Source organism: Haematobia irritans, chromosome 5, assembly GCF_050003625.1.
Source record: "Haematobia irritans isolate KBUSLIRL chromosome 5, ASM5000362v1, whole genome shotgun sequence".
Lineage (NCBI taxonomy): Eukaryota > Metazoa > Arthropoda > Insecta > Diptera > Muscidae > Haematobia > Haematobia irritans.
Window position 1 is genome coordinate 112,933,648 of NC_134401.1, and position 13,208 is coordinate 112,946,855.

The 13,208-nt window shown below is 30.6% G+C and overlaps 2 long non-coding RNA genes across 2 annotated transcripts; both read left to right on the forward strand.

Annotated features, from left to right (window-relative positions):
• Nucleotides 1-9,165: 9,165 nt before the first annotated feature.
• Nucleotides 9,166-9,813, forward strand: LOC142241866 (uncharacterized). The gene is made up of 2 exons (XR_012723847.1): nucleotides 9,166-9,543; nucleotides 9,611-9,813. It is a non-coding gene; the product is annotated as an uncharacterized LOC142241866 (long non-coding RNA).
• Nucleotides 9,814-11,874: 2,061 nt separating this feature from the next.
• Nucleotides 11,875-12,659, forward strand: LOC142241203 (uncharacterized). The gene is made up of 3 exons (XR_012723528.1): nucleotides 11,875-12,028; nucleotides 12,086-12,244; nucleotides 12,348-12,659. It is a non-coding gene; the product is annotated as an uncharacterized LOC142241203 (long non-coding RNA).
• The last annotated feature ends 549 nt before the right edge of the window (nucleotides 12,660-13,208 follow it).

The following is a 13,208-nucleotide window of genomic DNA, read 5'->3' on the forward strand; positions in this document are numbered from 1 at the left end:
CTACATAGTCCATGTTATTGATGTTTGGGGTTCTTATGATGATGAGGTAATGGAGTTGCTGCATTGACAATGGCTTTGTCCAAAAAAAAAAAGTAGGCCTGGAGGTAAGGAGTTCACTACGGAGTTTGTCGTCCCAAGATCTCATTAACCCCATAAGACTTGGCGCGACATATACATATAAAGCAACTGGATTCATGTTATTGAGATTCTACCACTTCTTCTATCCCCTCTCCAACTGCCATGTTTGTTTATCCGGTTGTCTTTGGTTGATAATGAATTCATTTACTCTTCTTTCTTCTAATTGATAAACAAACATGGGATCACAAATTAGAATTCCCTTAATGGATGGATGACGATATGATGCTATGCAAATCCATCCACCGAATGAGTTGATGCAGCACTTAACATTCAACATTCAAATCATGGGGAGAGAAGTGTAGATGTTATTCATGATCGATACATGGTTGATGCATGGTTGACCCTCTGCAAGGCAAGTCTTCGTTTTGGGTTAAATGGATGTATGTGTCATGTAAATAATCAAGATCAACATCAACATGTATCCCATATGGAATTCATCTTCTCATCAACACCTTTTTAGATCTTAAAGGACCGGAAATGATGTTCCGTTCTTAAAATTTTCGAAAAAGCATACATGATCGAGGAATTATTGGTTCCGTTACCATGCACTGTTGCCACTAAAATCTACCTAAATTTAGAGAAAATTTTACCAAACAAAAATATCTTATTTTGCAAAATCTTATTTCTATAGTAAATTTGGTCAAAATCTTATTTCTATAGAAAATTTTCTAAAAATTTTATTTCTATAAAAAAAAAAATTCTAAAAATTTTATTTCTTTAGGAAATTTTGTCAAAATTTTATTTTTATAGAAAATTTTGTCAGAAATTTTTTTCTATAGAAGATTTTGTCAAAATTTTATTTCTAAAGAAAATTTTGTCAATATTTTAATTTTATAAAAATTTTTGAGGAGGAATATTTTGCAAGATCTACCAAAACATATATATATATATATATATATATGTATGTCTAACGCATGTTTTGGGGACACAAAAATTTTGACATTTTTTACGGTTAATTCTGTTAAATATACTTTTTGACACTTATTGCACACAAAAATTGTCATGTTCGTTTATTTGTTGCTTATATATAACCGATTTTCTATTTACCGCATTTATTCGGGACTTCCTCCTATGTACCGCATATTTTGAGGACGTGTCCCCATTCTATGCGATACATGTAAAAAAATTAAGGATTGCCACTTTACTACCCTTTTTAGCAACTTTTTACGCCGTTAAATATACCGACTTTGAGCTCAGACGATTTGTGCAATGCAAAAACATTGATAACATAACTTGAATTTGAAGAATAAGAAGAAGTAAATAATATTGTAGGAAGAACTTTCGCTTATTTTATTATTATTTTTTTTTTTTGTCAAAAATATATATTTATAAATTATACAAAACCCATGGAAATTGAGTAATGATGGGATTGTCTTTTATACAAATGGCGGTTTTAAAGTATTCGCAGTAATGTTAATTTTTAGTTTGTCTCACATCGAAGGGAGTTTGAGGAAATAATTAGTACCGGTGCATTTCAATGTGAAGATTACAATTATTTCTAATTTCTTGAACTTTACTGTTGATGTTAATGTCTGTTTATATTGATAAGGCGATTGTCTCCTCAATTTTTCGACTTGAATATTGCAAATTTGTTGAATTTCAGCATTTTTCGTTTGTGTTTATTGGGATACTACATAAATTGAATTTGGAGAATAAGAAGAAGAACTAAATAATAGTTTACAGAAAATAGCCAAAACAATTTATTAAAAGGGCAAATATATAAATAAACTTCCTAGGGATAGAAGGGTCCATTCTGGTGCAATGAACTTTTCTTTTTGATTTCTTTGACGATTTAGTTGTAATAGTTCTTGGCGTTATGATCCATATAGTTATGGCTTTGGTACATCTGCTTGTATCCACATCAAGGAATGCTGGGCAAGTGAAAAGGTGATGCATGTCATGCGACCCTTAGTTGATGAGATACAATCTCTAATAGTTAGGAATTGATGCGGCTGTACATCCCTGATCTTGGTTGGTTCAAAACTACCCTTTGGTATAGGTATCTTTCCTCCTGTGCTTTAGGTGGGGAAATAATCAATTCAATACCCTGAATTTTGTCCTGAATTTTGTGTAAGGCGCAAGCGAATGTTAGGAGCATATAGCTTTAGATACTGGCGGACTTAAGCAGTCTGTTAATGTTTTTGGAGCAATATGGTTTGTTCAACAAAATAAAATAATAGAGAAGGTACAGTGGTTACGACTAGAAGTGCCCATATGTAATAGGTAATTATTGTTAAATGTGGTATCAAAATGGACTGAATAGTCTAACTGAGCCTGAAACTTAATCAGGCTGTCACTTTAACCTAACCTAACTCCAAGAAGAGTGTTAACCTAGCAGTTTCTCACCTCTTCATCCGCAGAAACACCATGAAGGTGAAGATCAACACTTACATTCCGACAAAAATATTCGAATGTGAATACAACAATCTGGGATAAAACACCTATTTAAATCAGCTTTCATATACATATGATACGTATAGCTAGAAGGAAATTTTAACTCCGTTTGCAAAATTTCAAGTAAATCTGAGTAAAACTTTGGCCGAAAGATATACAGTGACCCACATAAGTATTGTCCCACCAAACAATTTTATTTAAAAACCATATTTTAAAAGTGCTATGAAGCTATTTTAAATTAAAAAATATTATAAATTGGATTGTAACAGCATTAAAAATATAGATCACTTTTTATTTTAGAAAAAAAATTAAATTTAAATATTTAAATTATAAAAAATTAAAACAAGGCGAAGATTTTGATGAACAAAAATATTGGCACAGGTAGTTCAAAATTAGTTCTTTGGTACATTTACTACTTTTTGAGCATTCATTTTTGTTTGATAACATCATCAAGCAGTTTAGACAATGAATGGACAAATTTTTTGTTTTATTTGTAACTATATATCCCCATTCTTCCATCAACAATGTACCAAATTTAATCAAAATCGGTTAATAATAGTAGCCTTAATTTTGCGAACAACAAATACATGGTAAGGCGGACGGCCACCGAGGGCTAATCTGACTCAGGAGGTGCTTCTGAGACGATTGGTATACATTTAATGGAGCTTAAAATAAATATTTTTCGTAGGCACATTTTTTCGCAGATACCCTAACCACTATGTGATTTAGTTGCTGTGCCAATATTTATGTGGGGCAGTGTATATGGGAGCTATATCTGAACCTGAACTAATTTCAATGGAAGCTACATATGTATCTGAATCTGAACTGATTGAACTGCCAAATTTCGCGTAATTCGGAGTAAGACTTTGTCCTCTTTGGTTATATGGTCATTTGGAAGCTACATTTGAATCTGAACCGATTTTAATCAAGCTTATCATGCATAGCCGAAATGTCACTTCTATGCTCTATGTAAAATTTTACGTAAATCGGAGTAAAACTTTGACCTCCATTGTCATATTAGTTTAATTCGGACGAAACATGGGAGCTAAATTTAAATCAGTCAAATTCGGCATAGCAACAATCCAAATTCTACTCGCAAAATTTCATGTAAATCGCAGTAAAACTTTCTTCTCTGGTCGTCGGTCTGAATAAATGTTATATATAGAAAAGCGTTGCCACAACGAAATTCTATTTTGGACCAATTTTTTTCCCAAAATCGGACCAACATTTCCTCCAGCGGACCAAATTTACAAATTTCGAAGAAAAATGTCTAAAAACGTATTTTATTGTTGTACATATTGCTTTTATTAAAAAAGTAAAGTATACCAGAAATGACTTACATGATTTAGCGATTGACATAGTAATCAAAGCGTCGTCTTTTCAACGATTTACAATTTCAACCAACTTTGGCGCGTATAACTAGAATAACACATCTAACCCTTTTGCAACAATTTATGTATGCATGTCGGAGTAAAGCTTTGGTGTCTGCAGTCATGAGTGTAAATCGGTCGTATGATATATATGGGGACTATATTCAAATCAACCATCTTTGGTATGTGTAGATAGAATGACAAATTTACTCTCTTTCCCAACTGAAACTGGTCTCTATGAAAACGGTTTAACCATGTAATGCATTTTTTGAGGTATTAAAATCAGTACGCTGAGAACTACATATATGTGCACTAATAGAAAAAATTTTGTTATATTAACGAAATATGTCGTTAAAAGTCAGCCAATGAAACAAATTCGATAATATAGCGACATTTTTCGTTATTATAACGAATTTTCTGTTAACGTTTCGTACTATTAACGAATATTTTCATTGTATTAATGAAAATGTTTCGTTATATGAATGAATGTTTCGTTGGCTGAATTATAATGAAATTTTCTTTGTGTGTATCTACATCTGAACCGATTTCATTAAAACGAACTGACCACTGCAGCCATACAATAAATGCATATTATCAGCCTTATATTTGTATATCGAACGAAAGCCCAGTCAAGAAAACAAATCAATCACTCAAATTCAAATCAAGTTAGTTTTTGTATTTGTAAAAGTTCGTATCGTTTGTATGAAAATTTAATTGAAAATGTAAATTTGATGAGAGGAGAGTTTTATTATATTTATTTATTTATTTTCGAATTCAGCAGATCAAAATAAATACGAACAGCTACATCATTAAATGTATAAACAAAAAACAAATAGTTAGTAAACTTGTGTTATCGCACTCAAAAAAAGTGAACTCTCTTTTTCACTAAAGCCATTTTAACTCTATTTCAGTTCATAAAATCATTATCTTTGGGAAAAGTTTACTTTACTAAAATAATTTTTTGCCTACGTTAGTTAAATGAACCAAAAAACGGAAAAAATATACATAAATAAAGCATAAAGATTTCCTAATTTCGTATTTTTCACAAAATAGTTCATTATTTCTTTAAATTTGTAAATTTTACCAAAAATGTGTCCATCGTGAACTTCGTACACACATAGAAAACGACTTTTAACGACACAGTTCGTTAATATAACGAAACTTTTTCTAATAGTGTATGTCACTAAAGACATTATTGCAATTTGTAACCCCAAGTTATTCCTTCAAACTACAAAATTTTCTTTAACAAGTGAAAAAACTTAGTTATGTCTAATAAATTTTCTTGAATTTTTCGCAAAATATTTACTTCATTTTGTCATATCGGAATGATGGCATCGCTTGTAATATTGTTTAGTTAAAATTTTCCAAAAAATGTCAAAATTTTTCTAAAATTAATCGAAAGTTGTCTTTCCTGGTGGGTTCACTGTTTTTTCAGTGCGAAAATGAGTATTTTCAATTATTTGGACTTAGTATTCAGTCAAATTTTAGCAATGTTTTCACTTTTTTACTCGACAACAAAATATGAAGTGACTTTCATGGCGAAACAGAAGAACCCAAATGCAATTTATTTTGTTTGAAATACGAAAGTAAGTTCTTGTTCGATATACAGGAACAAGACATTTTTTATCTCTATAAAAAGACAAAATTAGACACTATTATCTAAAATGTATTTTTATGTCCCAGCAAAATGTTGATTGCAGTCAACAAGAGAATCCCAACATAAATCTGAAATGAATTGAAACACTATGACTCATAGTTTGATTATACATACGTATTCAGTAACTATTTATGTACAATAGGAGTGAACAAATTATGAGCGATATTGCCTTTAAATTGCTATGCACCTACTGTAAAGGTATTTTTGATTTTTGCAAATATTTTCATCTTGATAGTCTAAATTCTCCGTGTTTTTGCTTTACTGCAAGAGAGGGTTGTCCGTGAATTTTTGAAAAATGGAAAGGACAAATATTTCACTCTTGTTTATGGAACGCAAATCGCGTAGTAGTAGTATCTTTTTCCTATTTATTTTGTTCCAAATCATTTGCAATCATACACATTATAAACAAATCACATTCGTAAAACGTATAAAACTGGTATAAAAACCCGATTAAGATTCTGTATTGTATGGTGACAATCGATGAAAGGAGAATCTTGCGGTAAGCTGGGAAGACCAGAAGATCATGTTCTGAAGTGTGATTCAAAGAAGTGCACAATTCCAAAAAGTTTACATTTTCCATGATAGCTCACTCCCCAAGCCTCTCTATGATTGAATTGGACTGCAAACATCTTATCTATCGAATTCTCCAAATTAGGCTTTGTACGAACACCACAGCACTAACGAGAAGTCATCACAACTAAAAGTTTGAAGGATCGCTTGTTGTGCTTAAAAAAATTAAAAGAGAAAAATAGATGTATGTATTCTTAGAAAAATAGATGTATTATTTTTGTTTGTAATTCACGTCAGGGTTGATAAAGTTGTTACTTCTGTACTTTTTATTGATACAATTAGGGTACAAAAAGTGACATGTTACGCATGCCACACATCTGGTACTTTTTGAACCTTCATTATACCACATTCACACACTCCAAATTCAAATATACGCACTTTTTGGCAAAATAAATAACGCGATTGATTGTCTTCTTTTTGAGGAAAACTTGTGAATTTAACATGATTTTTTGGATGGGAAAAACGACTTATTTTGAAACGCTTATAAATATTTCAAACCCCAAAACATGTTAATGGTTCTCTCGTGAATTTTGCATTAAGGCCGGTACTACGTTCATTCTTGCGAAAAATTTTTATGGAAATAAAACACACAATAGTTTTTGAATATACAAATTATTTCTTAATTCACATTGCAAATGGCAGTTTCTATAAACGTCAGTTTTTCAACTCGAAAAAACAAAGTATCACAAATGGAATAAATTTCGCTAGTTTTTCGCATTTTTTGGTTTTGTATGGATTTTCAACGCAAAAACCGAACTGAATACCGGCCTTTAAGGCAGGTACTACGTTAATTCTTGCGAAAAATGTTTATGGAAACAATTATTTCGCACATAGAAAGTGGCGCTTTTTTAGGTAGCTTGGAGCGCTATTTAACAGGGAGCGATTTTAAATTAAGTTGGTGGCTGCTGCCTGCTATTACAAAATTAACATTTTATTTTCCTTGGGCAATTGATGTGCTACTTCTTTGATCCTTTGTATAGTTTCGGAACAAAACTATAGTCCGTGTTTGTGTAGATTTTAATATAATAAATTATTTCTTAATTCACATTGCAAATGGCGCCGTGCTATAAACATCAGTTTTTCAACTCGAAAAAACAAAGTATCATACTGAAAAAACAGTGAACCCACCAGGAGAGATAACTTTCGATTCGTTTTAGAAAATTTTAACTAAACAGTATTACAAGCGCTGGCATCATTCCGATATGACAAAAATAAGTAAATAATTTTCGACAAATTCAAGAAAATTTATTACACATAACTAAGTTTTTCACTTGTTAAAGAAAATTTTGAAGTTTGAAGGAAAATCTTGGAGTTCAAAATTGCAAGAATGGTTTTAGTGACATACGAAGTTCATGATAGACGCATTTTTGATAAAATTTACAAATTTAAAGAAATAATGAACTATTTTGTGAGAAATACGAAATTAGGAAGTCTTCATTTTTGCTTCATTTGTGTATATTTTTTTCTTTTTTTTAATTAATTTAACTAACGTACGCAAAAAATTATTTGAGTGAAGTAAACTTTTTCCAAACGTAATGATTCTATGAAATGATATAAAGTTAATTGGGCTTTAGTGAAATAGAGTTCATTTCTTTTGAGTGTATAAACGGAAAACATCTAAAACCCCAAAACATGCTTTGTGAGAACGACGTATAAAAACCACATGGCTTTTTCGTTGCATTTTAGGGTAGTATTTTGTCAAAGATTTCTCATATTATCTTCCACACATTTTCAAAGATTATGTCAATATTTTGGCAAACTGGAAGTAATTCGCAAAAAATGGTGTGAAAACGGTGAAATGTTTTAGAAAAACGAATGAGGAGAACGGGAACATATCATTATGCACCGTTCACATTATAAGTTCTTCCGGACGGAAGATCTGTGTTTCTAAAGAATCTTACAGTGTGGCCGAATCTAAGAATTTACTCACGTAACTAAAATATTGTTACGTTTTTATATTTAGGCGTTTTTAATTACCCGACAATTAAAACACAGTTCTTTTAAATAACGACAATCTACAATTTATTTACTATGACTTCACACTTTACAATTCGTTCACACTGGAGTTATTCGTTTGACGCTTTAATTAAGACTGACTCGTTAGCAGCATGTGAGCGCTTTTATATATGACGGTGTGGCAATACGAGAACATTCTGGTAGCACTACAATATTCTGGCAACGCCATAACATTCTTAGACAAGGCTAGAAGGATCTACGACCATTAAGTTATTCGTCTGGTGGCTGCCAAACACATACACACTCACATAGATATATGCTCGCATTACTACAACAACAATGACAATAGACAATGAGATGAAATGAGAAAGCAAAATAACAAAGCAAAGGGGTTGTTATTCTATGAGAGAGTAAGAACTAACATTTCGGTAAGCAAACAAAAGAACATAAAAGAAATTCAGGAAAATACTAGAAAATGAGTAGATGATTCCAAGAAGTGATAGCGAAATTTTATCGTTACAATTTGAAATTTTAAATTAACGGAAACTAATTTAAATAAACTTATGTCTATAATTATCAAATTCGTCACAATATCGATTGTGTTAACGATCCCATAAACAAGCAGTAATTTCGATTATGTCTTCAAACATAACATATAGTGTAGCCAATATTTGGGATATGTGCGACACGAACACTGTCATCAAATTGAAATGTTTTTGCATTTGAAAAACGCTCATCCTTTGTTTATTGGGAACCCCCAAACTTAAAAAAGTATATGAAGTGGCATCACTGACACTCATATGATCACATTTCACATCAGTGATGGGAATTAGAAAATATTTGGTACAAACTGAAAGGGATTTATGTTATTAAGGTATTAACAATAAAACACCTGATTACGTAATTTTCAACTAAAAACAAACTATTTCTATAATTATGCGTTTTCTAATTAAAACACTCAAATTGGCAACTATTTTTCGAAAAACAAAATTTAGCGGGCAAATTTTGTAGTGAATTTGGGCGGACAACTCAAAAATGTTTAAGTATTTAAATGAATTTTTAGGCAAAATTTTAAGCATTTTAGGCAAAATTTGTGCTTAATATTTTCTCTTTAGAATACGCCATATATATTTAATGTACATGTTTTGTACTAACTTTTTAAAAAAATTCAGCCATTAGCGAAAAAGTCGTAACCCTGCTAACATTTCAAAGTTCCATTTCATCTTCATCGCTACCACAGACTCGTAATTGTCACTACAACCATCCTACTGTGATGGGGGGCAGCATATCATAAAGTACAAAATGTACTTCATACATGTATTTTGCCATCACTACTTTTACAAAAGCCATTTTATTTTTTGTGAAACGCCAAGCGCAACCAGCTTGTTATATTTTATTTAAAAAAAAAACGAAAATAACGTTCTGAAAACATAGATTTTACGCTTAAAATTGTGAAAGGTATATTGGTGAACAATTTTTGATTTTCCAAATGGAATAAAGTGATTGTTTTTCAAATATTTTACAGACACGCTGCCTCCATCGAATAAAAACACTGGCTGATAGACGCTGCAACATGTAACTCGCTACTTGTAACTCTACATCATAATTAATGCAAAAAATTATGTTAAATGTGATGTGATAGTGGTATAAATGTTATATTTTTACGAATTTGTAAATGATTAATCAAATTAATAAATATCTAAACAAACGTGTTTTACTCGACCACAATGATTCTTTTACCACTATCTTAAAATGTGCTTTTTCTGATTGTTTGGAGGGTCTCTTATTGGCGTCGTTCTAAATTGATCTATAGAGGCACCTAATAATTGCACTCATGCGAAACCTTTTTGTAGTAACTTGGCGTGATACAACTTCTCAATAGTGACGGCGCTTTTCCGACGAGTTTTTGATATCGTATATGATTGTTTTCGACGTACTGGGGATTCTCAGAAGCGCCCCCAAATTCAAAAAATGTTGGCAGTGAAAATATATGAATTTTAAACTATCGATATCTCGAAAACTAAGCAATTTCAGCAAAATTTTTACTTAATATTTTCTCTTTAGATTACGCCATATATACTTAATGTGCATGTTTTGTATTATCTTTTCGAAAAAATGCAGCCATATTTTGAAGAGGTGCTAAAATAGTAGAATTTTCATCAATCGATATCTCAAAACCTAAGCATTTTAGGCAAAATTTTTACTTAACATTTTCTCATTCAAATACGCCATTCTTTCCCAATGTGCATGTTTTGTCTTAAGATTTGTAAAAAATGCACCCATTTAAAAAAAAATTAAATACTTAAATTTGCAACGATGCATACTTAATATTTTCTCTTTATAATACGCCATATATACCCAATATAAATGTTTTGTATTAACTTCTTGAAAAAAGCGGTCATTTTTCGAAAAAGTCGTAAAATATGTGAATTTTCAACGATCGATATCTCGAAAACTAAGCCATTTTGGCAAATTTTTTACTTAACATTATCTCTTTAGAATACACCATATATACCCAATATACATCTTGTATTAACGTATTGAAAAATGCAGCCATATTTTGAAAAAGTGCTAAAATAATTGAATTTTCATCGATCGATATCTCGAAAACTAAGCATTTTTGATAGCATTGTTACTTGAAACAAAACTAGGGCTTTATGATAAAATTTGTGCTTAACATTTTATCTTTACAATATATTATTTATACCCAATACGATCTTGTTTTGTTAAATTTTGTAAAAATGCAGCCAATTAAAAAAAAAATAACAATATACATTTTCAAGGACCGATATCTTGAAAAATTAAGCCATGGCTGCAAAATTGTTACTTAGCTTTTTCTCTTTAAAAATACTCTATTGTTACCCAATATGAATTTTTTTATAAAATTTAAAAAAAAGTACAACCATTAAAAAAATTTTACAAATTTAAAATTTCAACAATCAATATCTCGAAAAATAAGTCTCTTTGGCAAAATTGTTACTGGACCTTTCATCTTTAAAATAAACTAGCTATAACCAATATGCACTTATTTTGTTAAATTGTGTAATAAAAGCAGCCAAAAATTTTTAAAATATTGTAATTTTCAAGGATCGATTTCTTGAAATCAATCACTCAAATTCAAATCAAGTTAGTTTTTGTATTTGTGAAAGTTCGTATCGTTTGTATGAAAATTTAATTGAAAATGTAAATTTGATGAGAGGAGAGTTTTATTATATTTATTTATTTATTTTCGAATTCAGCAGATCAAAATAAATACGAACAGCCACATCATTAAATGTATAAAGAAAAAACAAATAGTTAGTAAACTTGTGTTATCGCACTCAAAAAAAGTGAACTCTCTATTTCACTAAAGCCATGTTAACTCTATTTCAGTTCATAAAATCATTATCTTTGGGAAAAGTTTTCTTTACTAAAATAATTTTTTGCCTACGTTAGTTAAATGAACCTAAAAAATGGAAAAAAATATACATAAATAAAGCATAAAGATTTCCTAATTTCGTATTTTTCACAAAATAGTTCATTATTTCTTTAAATTTGTAAATTTTACCAAAAATGTGTCCATCGTGAACTTCGTACACACATAGAAAACGACTTTTAACGACACAATTCGTTAATATAACGAAACTTTTTCTAATAGTGTATGTCACTAAAGTCATTCTTGCAATTTTTAACTCCGAGTTATTCCTTCAAACTACAAAATTTTCGTTAATTTTCTTTCAGTGTATTCCAATAAAACTATTTTTGACAAAATTCAAAATCGAATCAAATCAAATCTAAACTATCTATATATACAATGTAAAGTCGCCCGCCGATAATCGCTGTCATTATATTCTCACGTCGTGGATGGCACCACCTCTTATGCCATCACTATAAAAAAAATACATTCATTGTGAGAAACAAAACAAACCAAAGATAATGTAGTTTTTGAATTTCGAGGCAAACGGTAAGTAAAAAAAGATTTGTCAAAAGATAATTATTTAAATATAATTTCAATTTTCAGGTGACTTTGCCAGGGAACTTGGCATAAAATAAAAATGTGGTTATATAAGAACAGTAAAGGCTTCCGAAACTATAAAATGACAACGACGCTGAGATTATAAGGCACAAGGATGTTGAATGTTGAACTAAATTTCCTCGTCCCTTGGGATACAATAGAAATGTGGGTATAAAAAATGAATGATGACCAATTTGTTAAAGCCTTTTGGCTGTTTATGCTGATGTTTTTTGTGTTTTTTTTTCCTATGCCATGTTTTTCATTGCAGACAGAATATAATTGCTGGGCAACTGAAGGTGTAGCAGGAAGAAGTTTCAAAATGTATAAATCATAAACCTTAAAGCGGGAGACTAACGTCTACTGGATATATAGAAAAGAACAGTGATGGTGAGATCAATGCCACAAGGATCCTCGTGAACGATAACAATTTTAATGATGTTCCGTTTATTTGTAATGCAATGACTTGGAAAATGAAACTAAATGATAAATTTGACTCGCGAAACAATTTGCATTATCTAAGCTTGGTGCTAAAAAAATACATTAGCTTTGAAGTATAAAAATAAATGGAATTGAAAACCAACACGTTTACTTTGATTGTGCAATTTAGTTTTTTATGATGTGAATGTGATAACAACTACTATATATATATACAGATTGTCAACTTAGATTTATAAATAGATTTGGTGGAAATTTGTTTCGATTTTGACATAGCGCCCTATATATAGTAAGTCATGTGATAATGGAGGTCAAAGTTTCAGCAATATAAATCTTTTGTAGTGTACCCAAATGACCACAGAGGCTAAAGTTCTTATCCGATTTTCTTGAAATTTGGTCGAAATTAGTTCAGATTTCAGATCTTTTGACGGATTTTCTGTCATTTGACGACTTAAATCAATGTTTTAATCCGATTTTCTTGAAATTGTGAGTAGAAGTGACATTGTACCTATACGAGTCAAAGATGGTTGAAATTAGTTCAGATTCAGATATAACTCCTATATATATCTTTTGACGGATTTACTCTCATTTGACGACTGAAGTCAATGTTTTGACCCGATTTCCATGAAATTTGGCACAGTGAGTAGAAGTGACATTGTAGCTATACAAGTCAAAGTTGGTTAAAATTTGTTCA